The sequence below is a fragment of the Corvus cornix genome, chromosome 7 (genome assembly GCF_000738735.6).
Source record: "Corvus cornix cornix isolate S_Up_H32 chromosome 7, ASM73873v5, whole genome shotgun sequence".
In the NCBI taxonomy this organism is placed as follows: Eukaryota; Metazoa; Chordata; class Aves; order Passeriformes; family Corvidae; genus Corvus; species Corvus cornix.
This window is the reverse complement of record NC_046337.1, coordinates 37,134,586-37,152,923: the sequence shown is the minus strand read 5'-3', so window position 1 is coordinate 37,152,923 and position 18,338 is coordinate 37,134,586. Positions and strand designations below refer to the sequence as shown.

Below are 18,338 nucleotides of genomic sequence, written 5' to 3'. Positions count from 1 at the left end.
GAGCACTTCTAATAATCTTAAAATGACACTGTGGAAAGGAATTAATGCCTTAGGCTGTTGCTGGTGGGATCTGTAAACTTTCATCTGCAGCTGTCAGGTCTGTATTGATAAGGAATTGCTGTTGCAATTGGATGCCTGTGATAACAATTAGGATGGAAGAGATGCAGAGAAGAAACTCGACTGTTAATCTGGGGGTGGTTTGCTGCTGGAGGCTTCTTGGTGCCTCCTTTGGACACTTTCTAATGACTTTTTATCCTTCTTATATTGTAGTGCCCAAAACTGCTCACAGTAATCTCTGCACTCGGTAATCTCAGTCTCCCAGGCAGATCTGGGAGCACTCTTAGTGCTTTTCCTGTTAATGAAAAGTTAATACCACCTACTCCCCTGCGGAATCCTGTGGAAGGAAGAAAGGGAGAGTATTTTATGACTTCCTCTGATTGGCGTAACTAAGAAGGTGCTAAAATTCAGGATACTGTAGCTGTCTTGGTCCTGTTCCTGAGGCATTTCTTCAGTTAAAGGGTGAACATGACTTTAATATCTTAATCATCACAATACAGGATGTTCATTCCTAGATTTTAGCCACAAACCCCTCGTGTTCAGCTGAGCTGTTTGTGTCTGGTGTGGCTGAGTCTCATTTCTGTTCAAAGGAAGTGAAGTTTAGATGGATACTGTTGTTCTTCTGGTGGAAGCAAGAATTCACTGCTGTGTCTCCGGGCAGCTTTTTACAGCATGCGTGGCTTTCACTGCTTCCAGCCCTGAAGTTGGGAATAAAAGCATTCTTTCAGGTGAAATCAAGTGTTCATGAAGAATTTAGCCTGTGTAGATTCTGCTCTGCAGGACTGAACTTCCTCCATTGCTCCCGGGGCTGTGGATGCTTAGACAGTGGGGGTGACTTCAGTTGGTTGTTTTCGGGAACTTGTCCTTTTTCTGTTCGTAATAAACACTGCTCAGGTGTAGGGACCAACTAAGTGTCCATTGGCAAATATAAAAACTAAAGCTAAACACGGGGTGAGAATAAAGGGATTGTGACGGGATTAACCAGGATTTTGCCAGAGAACTGGGTTAGAAATTCACTGTATCGTGTGCCAAGGTTCCCATCTGGTTGAATTTGCTGAAACATTATATTTTAAAAATTGCAAAACTAAAACAATGATGGACCCTGCTTTACTAATGGTGTAGCTGATGGGTATTTCAGCGGCTGTTGTTGGTGTTGGTTTAAGTTTAGATTTGGAAAAATCAAGACACTGCCTATTTTTAAATGCAATATTCTGTAAATGCCTGTGTGTTAACAAAGCTTAGTAACTTTTTACTTAAGACCACTTTGTCCCCTCTGGAGCAGCATGAATGCTTTGAAACCCGTCACCTACCAGTGAATTTGAAATCAAAAGCTTAAGGCTCAGATACGTGAAAATATTTTCTTGATTATCTAGTTCTCAGTGACTTAAAAACCCCATCTCTGTAGTTGTCTGCATTTTTTTAACATGATCATTTGGTTAAGGGTCAGCTTGGAGACCTTGAAGTGGGATTTTCAGGCTCATTGTCTCCCTCCACTGTGGCTTTGTCACATCAGGGCTGATGTGAACATTGCACAGATCCTGATCTTGTGTTCTCTGAATGCTTGAAGGAAATGACTCCTGTAGGTTTGCATCCATGAAACTGAAAACTTGTTTAGAAGTATCTGAGGAAAAAGGTTCATATTTAAAAGGTTGATTCTCATAATTTCCAGTCTGAGCAGTGGTTGGTGATGGTGGTGACAAGAAGAGAAAAAGTCATTTTAAAGTGCATTTTAAAGTATAGAAAAAATAATTTCACTATAATTTTTTGTATTTCAGTTTCTCTTGGAAATGGTTTCCTGGAAAGCCCAGTGATGTGTAGGACGGACCATTGCTTGGGAAGCTGGGGCTAGGAATGCCTGGGGGAAGTGCAATGTGAATCTAATGGAGTGGTCTTTGAGTGCTTTAGTGAACACATTTGAAGGATAAAAAAAGCACAAGAACTGTGCTGAATTCACGATGAAACGCCCCTGTAGCACAAAGGGTTTAAATGTCACTGTGAGGCATAAAAGTGTTGGTTTAAGGAGAAAAGACTATTTTTATACAGCTTGTGTGCTAGAAAAAACGTGGTCACATACTGTCAATTCTGATGCTTCTTTAAGACCAGGAATATAATATTTCACTTATATTTAGCAGAACGATAGCTCTGTGTGAACACTTGAACATTTGTTCTTTTTGTTAAGGCTATGGGCAGCTCTGTGGGGTTCGGAACAGTGCTGGTGCTTTTTGACACTTGAGGGGCTGCAGAGATGGGGACTTAAGTACTGTTCATGTTAAGACAACATAGAAAAGCCCATAATAACCCACTAATAATTATGTTTATAAAGAGCACTGCTACCTACTAGACAGGAAAGAATCTAGTTTTGGAGGGTGATGTGTGCTGTGAGGAACATGCAGCTTTCCAGAATCCTTTCCTGGCTTTCCTGTCATCAGAAAGGCATTTGCTCGTAGTAAATGCATTTAATGAAACTAATTTTAGAACTATAGGTCAGCACTTAAATTTGTTTTCTCCTTGTTAGTCTCACAGCTAGACCAGGCCTTAGATTTTGTAACAAACAGGTCTCATTCCAGATCTCATTTCTTCTCCCTGTGCCTGACCTATCTTTCGCACAAGTGAAAGAACACGGTTGGTGCCAGTTTTGTACCCTTTATAAATCAGATTCCATTTTTTAACACTTGACTCATATTTCCAGCGCTAGGGTGGTGCTTCTTCCCCTTTCTTACTCAATTTTCCCTTTGTTCCTGATCCTTTATTTCTTTTGTTAGCGACAGAAATAACGGTTGCACGAATCAGCTGCGTTGTCCTGGGGAGGCTTCACAGCGTGAACGTGATGAAAAATGGCCAGTTCTAATTTTTTTTCTTCCCGAGACGCCACAGGGGGATGAGCAGGGCAATCACTGATTTCCTGGGATTTTCCAGGGGCAGTCTGTGGCTGGACAAGGAGGAGTGGGCTGTTGGTTCAGCGGTGCTGCTGCTGCTGGGCTGAACAAAGGGGACTCTCGGAGTATCCCTTGGCATCCCTCAGCGGTCCAAGCGAGGCTGATTCCCTGGAGCAGCAGGTTTGTGGAGCGGTGTGGCTCCCGCAGGAAGCAGCACCGGTGCCATCTGTCCCCTGTTGCTCGGATCCATGTGGCTGAGGCCGGAGCTGTCGCTGCTCCAGAGGGCGAACGGGGTGGGTGGCAGCTGCCGTGCCTGCTCCGGGTGTTAATTCCCTAAGGAGATCGGATCAAGCTGTGCCTGCAGAATGGGAACAGCGCAGGAGCTACGGGTTCAGCACGGGAGAAGTGTGTGAATTCCTCCTGTAAATGCCAAAGTGAATATTCAGGTTGTGCAGCTGCCTCTGTGGGCACCTTCTGGATAGAGGTTTTTAAGGGATTGGTGATAATCAGCCTATTTAAGGTTCTTCCCGCTGCAGGGACATTGGTGGAAGAACGTGGCAGAGGCTCAATCCTGAACATCATCGGGGAAAACAAACCTTTCATCTTGGCTCAGCGGTGGTGAGGGATGGTTGTTATTGCAACTGGTGCAATATCACAGCAAGATTTAAAAGTTTGAATAGATACAGGGAGGATGATCAATACTCCCAGCAGTATAATTCTGTGGGATTTACAGGACTAATAAAAAACTGCACGAAGAGGGAACTACGATAAACACCTAAATTTCCTCATGAAAGAGATGGCTGGAATGAAGGCTGCACAATGTTTTGCTGTAAGGAGGTGGGAGTATATGACTTTGCAGTGACTGTGATAAAGCTTTCCTTTTCCAGAGTACATTTAAGCCACAGGAATCTGCATCAAAGTGAGGAGTGTATTCTAGGAGTAGCACACTAAACCTGTCACCTACTTTGCTAATTATGTGCCATTTTGAGAACAAAAGCTAAACCGTGTGAAACATCTAATAGAGAGCAAACTCCATGTTTAATCCTGATTAACTAAGTGGTTTATTTTATGTGGGTGATGGTATTGGCCAGATAAATTGGGTACTGCTGACCCTGTAATGGTATCAGTGTTATACTTGCATTATCCCTCATAGCTAGAATCCTTACATAATCAAATATTTAGACAAGTAAGTTGTGATCTCAGCTGAATGTCACCAAAACATCAACATTCAAAAGGATATTTTATAAATAAGAGATGAAAAATACTTATTTGTGAAGAGTAAATATTGTAGCCTAACTGCAACAATGTGCTGTTACATTTAAGGTGAATAATTTATCTCCAAAGGTGATACCTGGTGAAAACAAACTAAGGGCAATTTGGTATCAGTCTCTTAAAATGTATCATCCTGGTTGTGTTTTTAGTGGGAGAGTCAGTCAAAGGAGATGAGATCATCAGAAGTGATGCAAAAGTGACCACCGGAGAGGGAGACTTGTAAAGGATCAGCTTGTGTGCACTGCGTCCTTTGCACTGGGCAGTCGGGCTCTCCTTTGAACTCAGAAGTGGCACCTCCCAAGCCAGGCTTGGACAGGACTCTGCAGAGCAAGTGTTTGTTTTGGTGCCTGAGATAAGCTCAGCAGGGTCCCGTGTCTGATGCGGGAGTGAAATCCCGTCAGTGCTCGCAGGGAGATGCCAAGCTGAGATTCAGTGCCTGGTGTTGGGAAGTGGGACAGTGGCTGAGTGATTTGCTGGGCTGGCTGCCAGGGCCCTGGAGAGAAGCTGCAGTGGCCAGCAGGAAGGCCTGCATCCATTCCCAAGGCAATCCACAATGATGGAGTTTTGTGGGTGTTCCCCACTGAAAGCTCCGAACATCTCTGCTTCTGCTGGAAATGTCGGAGAGCAGGGGCATCCTTCCCTCCCGTCCCTCAAGGTGGTGTTTGGAGAAGACTTATTCCTAGGTTGGAGCAGGAGAACTGGCCAGTGAGGGTGGAGGCTGGGCTGGGTTCCTGTCCTGGCTGCTGCTCACCCAGTCTGCAGTGTCAGTGCTCAGCTCTCAGTCTGCCATAAAGCAAATGCTGATATGTGCTTAATGTGAAGTGACTTGCTCCTCCTGAATTGCACATTGCCTAAATTCTTCAAAAAGCAGCCAATTAAGTTCTTCTTGTGTAGCTAAAGAGCTGTTTCAGGTGTATCTTTGTATGTAAAGTTTCCTTAGGATGATACTCTACACTTACTTGTCGCTTAAATATTCTGTGGATCAGTTTTTCTTCCGCTGTTCAGATCAAAAATAATATGGTGGAACGTTTTAAAAAATAATAACACTTAGCAATATTCTTTCACATTCTAATTTCTAGGTGCTAAGTGGGCCTTTGATATGGATTGCACTGTGACCTGTTCTTGTGTATAACTTTTCCTTGTGTTGGAATATGAGCTGTAGGATCTTAGCAGGTGTAGTGTGACATGATAGGTACTCTTTTAAGCATGTGAGCATTTCCAAGCAGTTTTTGCAGCAGAACAGTTACAAAGGCATCTTTATAAAAACCTGGGCTGTTTATCATGCTTATTCCTAGTATACAGCTGGATTTGTGGCAGAGCTTCTCCCTTTTGAAGGGATTTAGCCTTGCTTTTCCCAGGCCTGCTCTATGGATTTGCATAAGCTGCAGTTATACACTCCCATGGCTTTTCCAGTCCCTGCACTACAGGCTTTCAGTGACTTTGCTGACTGCAGCTCTTGTCGAGCCATTAACTTAACTGGGGAGTGTCCTCTGAATGTTCAAGGTGGTTTCCAGATAACCTTGGCTTTGCCAGGATTTCAAAAGCCCTGTCAGGTTAATAACAGTAGAACTCCACAGCCTTTCCCCCGCTGTATGAATGGAGCAGTGACTGATTTTGTGATATTGCTGCCCACTGAAGTGACAGTTTCATTAATTGAGTAATGGTGTGAAATCTGCAGCTCCACATGTTTTATTCAGAGGAAACCTTAAACCTGCTGGTAGCTAATGCATCGTGTAAGCTGGATGCATTCATGTGCTGGCCTAATCCTCAGCACTTTGAGCTTCTGTCTTCACTTAAACACGTTTTTCAGAGAAAGAGTTCCCTTTTCTACTTAATTCTCTGCTAGAAACTGTATGAAGAAGTGGCTGAATAGCAGGAAAACTGCATCTCCTAGATAGAATGAGGCTTGATGACCTCAAGGGGGTTTTTTTTTAAACTTTTTTTGGCACCTTTATCTCCATGTATAAATAGCTCACAAGTCTGTTCCTCGGCATTGGCTAGATGTAAAGTAGTGTTAGATGCTTTTGGGAGGTGAAAGTAGGCTTTCTCAGTTCCTTGTGGATGGAGCAAATCCAAGCTGCATGCTATATTTACACTCTTAGGTTCCCTAGCAGCTTTTACTCCCTAAGTAATATGTGCTGATTTGGTGTCCGTGGGGTTGTCTTTGCTCAGGGACCTGGTTGCACATGGTGGATAATGCAGAAAGATGGAACAACACGTTGTGTACCACAGGGAGATCTGATTGATGGGTGAAAACCACCTGTAATGTGGAATGCCTGTGTACCACTGCTTGCTGAGGGTCACTGTCACTGTTTGTACATAGCTGTGTATATATATATATATACTTATCAATGTGGGTGTAGAATTAGAATATCTTAGTTTAGGCATTGAGCCAACAATATGGGATAAGGGGTGGAATGTCTTGGGGTGACCTTATGATGTGTATCCCATATCGCTGCCCTATGCCCAGAAATTAATTCTTGTGCCTTTCTATGCCTTTAAACTGAGCCTGAGAGGGGGAAGGGAAAAAAAACTGAGCAAAACTTTTCCAAAGCAGTTTGCAGCTTGTTCAAGGTCACACAGAGATAGCGACTTTTTTTCCCCAGTCAGCTTTCAGCCAGTTTTTCAGTTTCTTTTTCTCCAAAGGGAGACTGATAGTTGAACTTTTTTTCCTTCCCTGGAATTTTGGATTTTTTCCCTTTTTCTGTGGATTGCTTCAATATCAGAACACATCAGGAGGACTTTCCACTGAGCACAGAGGGCCTGGCCCTGGGCCAAGCCCCAGCTCCGAGGAGACCAAAGGGAGGACTCTAACACTTTCCCAGGTTTGCTCTTCACAGCAAAAGATTTTATTATTTAGCATTATTTTCCTTTTCCTGTGTGTTTGTTAAATAAATAGTTTTTATCTCTTTCTCTTTCCTTCGAGGAAAACTTATTTTTCCCGACCCTGCTGGGGGGAGGGGTGGTTGTGCCTTCTCTCAGAGGATATATCTCTAAATTTGACCAAACCAGAACATGTATTTAAAGTGCACTCCTAACAAAAGATCTGTGCCGGACTTAAAAGCTGGAAAAGTGTTTCGTTCCGTCAGTTTGTAGCTGGATGCTGTCAGCGGCTCCATCTTAAATTTACTCATACAATCTTTTAGGTAATATTTTGATCAGCAGCAATTCTTACATCTCTTGAGGAGCCATTTAAGATGGTCAGGTAGTGCTGCTTCCCTCCGTGGTGTTTGCTGTGAGCAGCTGAATAAGCTTGTCACTCATGCCCTTGAGTCTGCACTGATTGATTTTTTTTTTTTGGAATTGGCTTGGCAAGGGTACATTTTTCTCAGCTCACTGGTCGTACCACAGCAGAATTTCTCAACTGTATCAAGTACCCTGGCATTGGATCTTCCTGGAACTGCCAGGGAAGTGCAGGTGGAGCTCACCGGGGACAAGCCCACAGATTTATTTGCATTTGCAAAAGGTCACCAGGAACTCTCAGTGACCTCAAGGAGACTTTTTTTCCTTTCAGGCAGCATCTCAGGTTTCAAGGAGCTCCGCTACTTCCCTGCTTAATTGGTGCTGTTGAGCCATGGAGATTTGCTGCCTATTAAGGCGTCACTGCTTCTGGCCACATGGAAGGCTTTGAGGTCTTCTCTCCAAATTTTAGTTGGTTTAAACTCTTGTGCTGTTTGTCTGCCAGGTGACATGGCTGTGGGTGTCATTAAAGCTTGGGAGAAGTTGCTGGGAGTCTTTTCAGAAATGCTACTCTCCATGAAATTGTTTCCAGGGCTAAGAAAATAATGGGAGTTATTCTTTGTATACCTTCCTTACATGTTGTGGGTTGGTTTTTTAGTATAACCTAAAAGCCTGCTCCAGCTTTAGTAGTAAACTGTGTTGTGATGATTAATATTTGACATTAATATTCTGGAATCATTTACAACAGATCTTCTGTTCTCTGGCAGACATGCCTCTAAAACCAGTCATGTTTTGTATGTCTGTAGCTCCAAGTATTTCTGCATCCATAACAGACAGCTTAAAAAAGTCAGGGGAGCAGTCAGAGCTTTTATTAAAGCCTGTATTGGTGTAACTGATGTGTGCAAGGTCTATTGCAAAACGAACCCAGAACATGTAAAAATGCCTTGTGTGGTTTGGGTTTTTGGTTTGTTGGGTTTTTTTTTTTTTCTGTGATATTGGCACTGTGTTGGATTTTACAGATGAATATAAAATCCTCATTTTTTTAAATGATCAAAGGCATGGCTTCAATTAAATTCAGATTCCTTCTTTCCTCCCTTTGTCAGTCAGTAGGATGTGCATATAATGAAATACCTGTTGAGGTCACTGTGGGTAATCCCAGAGGGAGAAACCTAGGAAAGGAGAGCAGTAAAAAAAAATACTGGAGGGATGAGAAGAGGACCAAACACACCCTCCAGGAGCTGCCAGACGAACTAATGATGGGTTTCAGCTGTGGTTCCTGTGTCAGTGACCAAGCTCAGCTGTGCTCTGTTGGCCCTCCTGACATTGCCCTGAGGTACAAAAAGAAGAAATTCTGTCTCAATCTATTCTTCTGTCAAAAAGTTTCTGCCAGTCTCCCCTCTCTATTGTAATTTATAGTTGAATGGTCTCTCTTTATAATTTCCACTCTTAACTAAGAAAAGCCAGTAAATTATTAATAAGTTCCAAAATACTGAGCCTGGGAGGTAAGAGACAAAACAGTGCAGGATATTCTGCCCCTAAAGAAAGCATTTAGTTGAGTCCTCAGCTTCTGCTTTAGGCTCTGAGGTGCTCCTACTTGAAAACCATCTGTCAGCACAGCACATTGCTGCCTGTTCTTCCACTTAGCCACAAGGTTGTGGGAGCCTGCAAGAAATAATATTGTGAGCCTTTTCAAACCTCTTCATGTTTTTTTTCTGCTGTTGAAGTGATGCTGAATGTGGAAGCTGTTACCTCTTGAAAGGCTGGCTGGTAGTTAAATAAAAACCGTGTAGGCTTTGATTGAATTCTTCAGAACTATTGATGGAGCAGAGAGTGAGGATACAGAACAGGAATTACTGACAACATAAAGCTAGCTGGGATTTGTGGGTTATTTTGGGAATCTGGGGGGTCTGGAGACTTAACATAAATTCTAAATACCCCCACTCCCCTGCCAGCTTTGTTGGTTTGCTTCTTCACATAAGTGGTTGAAATGTATCTGGTAATGGTAATAATTTGAGGCTGAATTACTGTGTCCTCGGTAGGAACACAGAGGAGTGTCCCTTCTACTGTGGTCTCTTATCCTCTAATGATAGTTTTCATCCACATCCTCAATGACTGAATAGCCATTAAACATTTATATTGAAAATTCAGGGGTCCAGCTTTGTGTGGTGGAAGTAGTGTCTCCTTAGGAACACCAAAGACTGTGCTTTGCTTGATTTACTTGATTTGCTTGATTGCTGCTCCCTCTTGTGGGGTTCAGGCCAGTTCAAACAAGCTTGGAGTTCATTCTTGGTCTGTTTAGATGGAGTAATTAATTCTCCTCTGATACACTGGGTGGGGTAATGACTTTAAGACTTGCTTCTCTGTGTGCCTCTACAAATCAGAGCATTCTTTCATATCAAGGGGACTAAATCTGTAAAAGCATTTAATTCACTTTTTAAATTTAATTTAGTTTTTTACAAGAACTCATCCTGTTGTGCTGTAAATATATAGGAGGGTTTACTTTTCTGTCAAAGCAGAGATGAGCCAGTACCACAGCTGTAGCAGCCTTGGCAAGTCTTGCTGTACTGGCAGCAGTAAAATTTCCTGCACCTCCTCTCCTGTAGTCAGCGCTTCTGACTTGCACTCCTCGGGCTGCTGCCCTTGTGGAGAGAGTGGCTCCTGAAAATTAAACCCCAAAAAAGAGTTCTGCCTCCCATGTGCTCTCCTGTATCCCCAGTAAATGCAAATGCTGTAGCTGGGGGAAAGATTTTTTTTTTCCTTATAATTTCTCAATTGCTTTGCTGGCATAAAATCTCCACATGAAATCTATCTAATGTGTTGTGCCTGAAGATGTAAAAATACTGCTTATGTTTGTTTTCTTCCAGAGAGACAGATAAGCTCTGGACATATAATCTCTGTTCTCTGGACAAGAAACTGAAGTGCTGTGGATTTCTTCACTGCTCCTAATTGATGGCAAAGACCTGTGCAACTTCACTGACCAGTTCTTAGCCTAAAACTCCCTCAGGAATTTCCCACTGAAGCTTAAAAGACAAATTGTCCTGACCTCTTGCAAAATGGGAAGGGCCCCACATCAGTGTGACACTGAAACAAGAGCAGTTCACATGATCTAATTTCTAATATTACACCATTTCACAATAATGGTAGGATTTGTCTCAGCACTGGAAGCTCTGCAGTTTCCATCACTTAACTCATATTGAACTGTTTCTGTCCAGGAACTGGAATACGGGTATTAAATCTCAGTTTTGGGGAGTATTCAGTGGACTACCCGAAACTTTTGATCTTCATTTTACTTGGCTTTAAAAGAATAAATCAATCTTAAATGTGCCTGCATGTGAAGTCTGTGCTTCTGTGGACACCCAATGCTGTTGTTGGACACATAATTAATTCCCTGTATATGTATTTATTCTTTCTGTGATGCAGCCAAAGGTGGGATTTTGGCTGATTAAACCAGGAAGCAGGTGCACTTGATGTGAGACAAAAAAAAAACCCAAACAAAACAGAACTTAGTGTCCTATTTATGCCTTTGCTTAAAGCTTTATATCATTTCTTGTCACAGACTGGGTAATCCCTAAAACAGCGTTAGTAACCTTTACTTCAGGGTTTGTGATTTTCTTGTCTTTTGACTGGTAGTGTGGGCATTATTTTAAGCAGTTGCTGGGGGTGTGTATCTACATTTTAATGTGCTCTAAGTGCAGAGCTGTGTTCAGGATTTGCCAGCTTTTATTCAGACAGAAATTTGCAGTTCAGTGGGGACCAGAGTGTGATCTCCACAGATTACATTGCTTGTAGCAGTCCCTGAATTTCACTTCTTATTTATACTTCAAATAATTTTACCAGTCAGGAACAAAACCTCTGTTTATGTCCATGCATCAAAAAGATGCTGGCATCCACCCAGCCCCGGAGCCCTCCCCAAACTGCGTTTATGCTGTAAAGAAACCAGATTAAAACTTGCACTTCATTGCAGGTTCCAAATGGGGTCATTGTGCTTTACTTTATGGTCCAGACAAGCATGTTGGCTCTTCAGTAACATGTACCAGTGGCTGAATTAATTTTGCGTGCATGCTTCCTTATTAAGGGTATTTCTGCTGTGTGCTGGTGCCTGAGGATGAGTTCCCAGTGGGAAACGCTGGTTGGGGGTTTGCTTCCAAATAGAAGTCAAGCACCAAAGATCTGAAATACAACTCAGCTCTTTTATTTGTGAACTCTGAGTGACTTTAATTGCAGAGGCAGTTCTGCAGTCAAACAGAAACACGGTATTTAAACAGCACTCTACTTGGGTGTTCTGAGGTTCGGTTTTATTTAAATTTTAAATGAGGACAACAGTTGCTGCAAAACACTGCTGTCGTCACTGCAAAAGAGAAACTTCTCTCTTTTCATAAAGAGGTTGGGTAAAACAAGTAGAAGAAACCACTGGCTGCAGCTTCATGCAAATAACTATTTCAGGAGACAACACTGGGAAGCTTTTTATGCTTTCCTTGTGAAATTCCAGCCCATATTTGCTAATGCTGCCAGTGGGTTTTGTTTATTTTTATCCTTCTAGGAATCATTTCTGATTAATTTATTTGTGTGAGTGATCCAGCTGTTTCCAAAGTCAATTTGCCTCCCCCAAAACTATTTGCATGAGTTAACAGTCTTGATGTAAAATACATGACTGCAGGATTATCCAGGGTGTAGAAAACATATGGATTTGTTCTCAGAGGTAACAGCTGTAGAGGAGTATCCAAATTCTTCCCTGGTAGGAGCAACCACTTACTGACCAGAGAGCTATTTAGGGAGAAAATGCCAATTGAAGAAGTGACGTAAATGTGGTCAGTTGATACTAACTGAGGAGCTGCCAGCCAACATCCTATCCTGGAGTTGCTCTTTCATCCCTGTTTTGCTTTTTCGGAGTGGAAACAGGACGAGTGATTGATTGCTAAATAGCAGTGGAAGTGGTGCACTCTATATATAGAGTGGTGCTGGAGAATGGAGCTACAATGCTTATAAAAAAAAAAAAAACAACAAAACCAACTCAAAACAAAACCCCACCAGCAAAAACATTTTCTGAGATAATAAATGCATCTAAACCACTGCCAAGATGGAAATGATGATAAGATACCTCAGTTTTAAGAGGTGTTTTAAGATCAGTTCCTTGTGGCAGGATTTGCTTCAGTAATCCATGCAAGCTCCTGGTGGAGCTCAGTTTTTGTTTAGACTAAATATTGTTTATTGTTGTATTTTTAGCAGCAGCTCCTTGGGACTCCATGGCAATATAATTTACGAGGTAGGATGCAGCTCCCTTATTGTCTCTTGCATTGTAGAGCTGTACAGGCTGTTCACTGCAGAATAAACATTCTCCTTTGTGGGGGGGTAAAAGGTCTGTGTCAACAAGACTTTCCAGCCTCTGCTCACATGCCTAAGTTACATCTCCAAGATGGCTTTCCTGGCAAACACATCAGCAAATGTTTCTCCACAGCAGACAGCGCTCATGTATAAATTCCTTCATTAGACGTGGGTCTCATTCCCTCCTCCCCTTCCCAGTCTTTGGCTCAAAATGTTAAGCAAGAGGACTAAGAATGCTGATCCCTTAAACACAGATAACTCACAGCAGCACACTCAGCATGTCAGAGCAGAGGGTCTGCCTGTTCCTACTCCTGGTGCTTGGGAATTAAGGAAAACAGAAAACCAAAGCTCTGGCGTTCTGAGAAACCCTAAAAACAAAATTGGAAGTCACTCTTGGAATGCCCTTGCAAGAAAAGCTTTCCATGAAAAAAATTCATCATTTCATTTCCCACCAAACTTCAGTCTTGTAGGATTGCAGGGTGTGGATGAGCCTGACCCAGGAAAATAGCTTCAGGCTGCAGTCAGGGTGGTCATGGGGAACGCCAGAACAGTTCCTTTGGTCAGCTGTCCTCTGCAGGTATCCTTATTATCCTCCTTGTACGGGAAAATTGGACACTTCTCAAAGGGATCTGTCAGGTTTTTTGCTAAGATGTTTGATAATGAGATTGTTTGGTGTTTGCAGAGGATCTTAAGGTAAAGATGTGATCCCTGTACATTTAGGATGCCATCCTAGTTCATTCTCTCTAGTGAATACAGTCAAATATTTGAGTTGAAGCCCTAAGGATGTTTAGCTGAAAGTGTGACTTTTTGGACTTGATTTTTACTCTGCATTTAATTGATTTGTCTTTTTTTTTTTTTTGCATGTTGAGTTGGAGACCTCAGTGACTTAACTATGGCACTCCCAGAGCTTGCAAATGCTGGTGGTGTTTTCCCACCTAATGTCCCTGATGTGGGGGTAGGATGAAGTGCAGAACCTCTGCCCTTTTGCGTGGTACTTTTTGGAATTACTGTTGGGTTTCCAATTCACAGAATTTACAGTCGTGGTGGAAATGGTTAATTCCAACTCTTTAATCTCATTAGGTTGGAAGTAGAGGCTGGGAGATGGCAAAGCTGTGAATACACCAGCAGAGAAGCACTTTTCTACAAGTGAAAGGCTCTTGCTGGATCATTTTTGTGGTTTTTTTACACAGATACCTGTACACTCAGGTTCTGTGAGAGGATCCAAACCAGAACTCTTTTTCTAATTGGGTTGGATTTCTTTTTTTTTTTTTTCCATTATTAAGCAAAAGAATGGAAAAGCTTAAGACTAGGTCAGAACTTTTATTATGGGAACCGCTCTCGAATCTGTCTCTTCTAAAACAGGAAGATCACATAACTTTTCATACACCCATATTTCAGCTTTCGTACACCCATATTTCAAATTTCTGAAGCTCAAGTAGTCAGGCTTTAATATATTCAATACCAAATGTTGATAGCATCTCTGTTTTGAAGCTGAATGACAAATACGCCACAGGGTCCTCAACAGCCTCCCAGCTTCCCTCTTGGAGCATGACTCAGTCTGACTTGTGCCTGATCCAGCAGTTTCCTTCCTCCTCCTCCCTGCGCCGCCGTGCAGCCTGGACAGAAGATAATCTGTTGATCCTGGCAGGGGATTTTGGTGCTGAAAACCGGACATTGTTTTCCTAAGGAGTGCTTGGCTGCGTGTGCTGGAGTTCAGTGCCTTGGTGACGGGCTACAAGGAGGTTTTGTTCCCGTGGCCAGCTGAGCTCCAGGCGTGCCAGGGTGCCCCAGCAGGCAGGGATGATGAAGTGATGAGGCGCAGACGTCACTTTTCCTGTCTGTCTGACTTCGGGTGGGTGTCACTCCGGAGGTGTTCATTGGCTTTCTTCAGCATTCGAAGAACAACACTGTGAACCTTATTTTAAAAACCCCCCAAAACCAGAGTAACCAAATACTTCTTCTAATACAAAGTATTTTTTAGCTTTTTTCCCACAAAATTAAACTTGCTTTCTCTGTTCCCACTGTTTGGAAAGCCAGGAGTAAATATGATATGGACGGACACTACTGAAATTCTAAGAATCATAGAATCATTTAGGTTGGGAAAGATCAACTCCAACCAATAATCCAACACTGGCAAGTCCACCAAAAATGACACCACTTGAAGAGAATGTGGGAAATGCCCAACAGAATTTCATTTTTATAGATATAAACGATACAGTCTGAGTTATGTATGTTGGTGATGGGTAGTGTTGAGAAGTGGCTGCTATATTCCTGAAGAATTAGAACTGAGGTGTGCCAAGCTGGAGCCAGAGTGCTCCATAGTGCAGGTTTTTTCAGTTTTTAAGCCTGTCTCTAAAGGTTTTGACTACTTTTTTTCCTGCTTCCATGCCTCTTAACCTACTGTAGTGGTTTGGTTCAAAACACCCATTATTTACCTGCGCCGAGCAGGGCCCGGCCTGGCCCCCGCTGGGCCGCACCGCGGGCCCCCAAGTTACCTGTCCAAAAACCGTAAGCAAGAGAGTTTTCCCGGGCTTTGTTCGTTCTTAAATGTGGATCACAGAGGCATGTCAAGCTTCTTAAGTGGCTTTAGAAAGTTGCCAATATTCAAACAAGCTGGTTGATTGGTTCTGATGGGACGTAGAGGAAGCTGTAAGCACCTCTTTGCAAGAGCTTCTGTGGCTGATGGAGCCCTCTTTAACTAAAAACCCAAACTATGCTGAACCATGACACCTACCTACAACATGCCCTAAAGATAAAAGAAAAAGCAATTGAATATGAGCTGTGCTGAAGGCCAGGCTTCCTTGGAATTTGGGTTTATCAGTGATAATAGCATACCTGGAGGATGACTGGGTGATCTTTCCCTCTTCCTTTTAACTCAGCTCCTTGGTTGTTATGGGTAAACTGCAGTTGTGGAAAGCTGATTTTTAGGATTTGGGCCATCATTTGTGGAGGATTGCATTGTTCTGAGTGCAGGCATGCATTCTGTGTGTGCGTGTGTGTGTGTGTGTGTGTTTGCAAAGGAGAGGTGTATTCCCCATGGGGAGATACAGAGTCTGTGTCACTGGAATCAGAGCTGCTGTCCTAAGTGCAGTAAACTTCCTTTTTTCTTTTTTTTTTCTTAGACATACCCAACTCACAGTTATCCCACCAGGTTTCTGGAAGTGTCAACTGACTCTTTCCCCCCCCCCCTTCTCAATCTCCCATTGCCTGTTTTTCTTAGGCTCAGTTTAGCATTGTAGTACGTGCAATGCATATTTCCACTGGGAACATCCTTCCTGCCTAGCTATGTCCTGGAATTAATGTCATTCTTCCACAGCATCCTATTTCAAATGGAAAATGCATGGACACAAGAACCATGAATAAATAAATAAATATCAATAAATATTTCAACTGTGAATAAATAAATAAATACCAATTTTAGCAGAGCTTTATATGCCTGTGCTATCTGTCTGAACAGGAGAGAGCTGTGACGAGATAGGCACTGCAGTTTCGAGGGGATGTGTCAGCACCTGATTAGAATTCCGAGCCTCCCTTTATATAAAAGCAATTATAAAATGCTGAGGTGTGTGTTCAGAGCCCTGTCAGCTCTGTTCAGTATTACTGAAAAATGGAAGTTTGCTAGCATTGAAAAGACCTCTTGATCCTTCAGTTCCGACCCAGCAGGTCTGTAGTACAGTTGTTTGTTTGAATTTATCCCGGGGGTATGTATGAAGTGTTTCCTCAAGTAAACCAAATAAAACCAAACATCTTGGCTTGGAAAGTAAATATTTAGGAGAAGGTGTGTGTGTGGGGGGGGGGGGTAATTTATGCCTTGTGTAGGAAATACTTATATATTCAGTGTATTTTCCAAGTGACAGTGCAAAACCTGTAGAGATTTGCCAGTGAATGTAAGGAGAGGTTAATTCTTGTTAAGCAAGAACCAGAACAAATTGTCTGTTTCAAGCTAAGATGGAGATATTTGTCACGCTGAGTTGTTCTGATTCTTTGGATTTACACAGTTAACATCTCTCCCCTTCCCTTCTCTGTTAAAACTTTTCTATGTATAAGGCAATATGTATCTTTTCCTGAAGAATTAACTCCAGTGCCTGGTCCTGGCTGCCTTGGGGTGAGCTGCCATAGTCCAGAAGTGCCTTCTTCACAGCTGAGCAGCAAACACTGCAGGAATCCCCAAATCGTGCTGTTACCTGCACCAAAACAAAATGCTGAGCAGCCTCGGGGAATTAGGGCATAACTCCTCTTGGACTTGAGGCTGTTCACAAAAGACAGACCTGCTCGGGATGGCAGGGCGGAGTGGAGAGGTTTCCAGCACCTGGAAAGCAGCTCCAGGCAGCCAGGGCAGGCCAGAGCCTTCCTTCGGGTCCTGCACATCTCTGATGGTCTTTGCTCTTGCTGACAGAGGATAAGGAAGCGCAGCAGACTGAGAACTTTATCAGCCTTAAATAACGGGCTTAGGGCTGAAGGTTACACCACCTGGAAAAGGAGAGCGTTTGCTGATGGTGTTACGTTGGCCCAGTTCCTGATTTCAGTATAAGCTGTGCTGGAGGATGAAGTGAGTGTGTGTTAAATGTAGATTTAAATTACAGATGCTTCACAGGAACATACAGTATTTATTAGTTTCTTTTTACACACACTGGAGTGGATTTGAGACAAGTCAGATTTATTTTGTTAAAGCAAAATTGGGTCCTTTACCTGGTAAAGAAGTTAAAAATAGCTTGTAGGCTCAACTGGTGGCTTTGGAGTTTAATGAAAGATGTGACCTCGGAGATCTTATTGCAGCCTTTCAGTACTTAAAGGAATTGTTATAGGAACGATAGAGACTTTTGACAAGGTGTATGGGAGTGACAGGACAAGGGGGAATGTTTTCCCACTGGCAGAGGGCAGGGTTAGATGGGATATTAAGAAGAAACTCCTCCCTGTGAGGGTGGGGAGGCCCTGGCACAGGTTGCCCTGGGAAGCTGCAGCTGCCCCATCCCTGGAAGTGTTCCAGGCCAGGTTGGACAGGGCTTGGAGCAACCTGGGCTAGTGGAAGGTGTTCCCTGCCCATGGCAGGGGGGTAGAATGGGATGAACTTTAAGGTCCTTTCAAACCCAAACCATTCTGTAGTTCTATGATTTACAGAAAACCGGTCTGCTTTACAATTGTAAAGCTTCACCTGACTTCAGCAGGGTTTCTCCCAGGGGCAGGGTGCAAGTTAGACATCCCTAATCCCTCTTATTTAAAGGAAGCATGACTAGCCTTCCCAGGGACAGTGGGACATGGCTTGGGTCCAGGGACTGCCAGTGAATCCAGCTGAAGTATTGCCCCCAAATGTAAAACAGTGCCAGCGCTTCCAAATTAGCTAAAATACTGTCAGCAGCATGGCAGCGTGTGCTCTGCCAGCCTGAGAAACCAGATTCCTTGTCCTGGGCAGGCAGCCCATGGAAAAACTGAGCTCAGACTCTGGGTGGAGGCTTCGCTGGGCTCCCTGACTGTGAAGGAGGGTGCAGGCTGAGTTGCTACGGAGCAACCTGTTTGGCTTGCCGTGGAAAATCCCGTGCCAGGAGGAGATGACTCCCCGTGTGCTCTGTTGTTGTGGCTGCAGAATGGCCGTGGGTAAAATGAGCTCTTTAAGCTTCGTAGCTCTCCCAGCCC

The 18,338-nt window shown here is 43.2% G+C and overlaps 1 protein-coding gene across 16 annotated transcripts in view; it reads left to right on the top strand.

Annotated features, from left to right (window-relative positions):
- LRRFIP1 (LRR binding FLII interacting protein 1) overlaps window positions 1-18,338 on the top strand; it is a 103,288-nt gene that overhangs the window by 19,293 nt on the left and 65,657 nt on the right. The window lies entirely within an intron of this gene.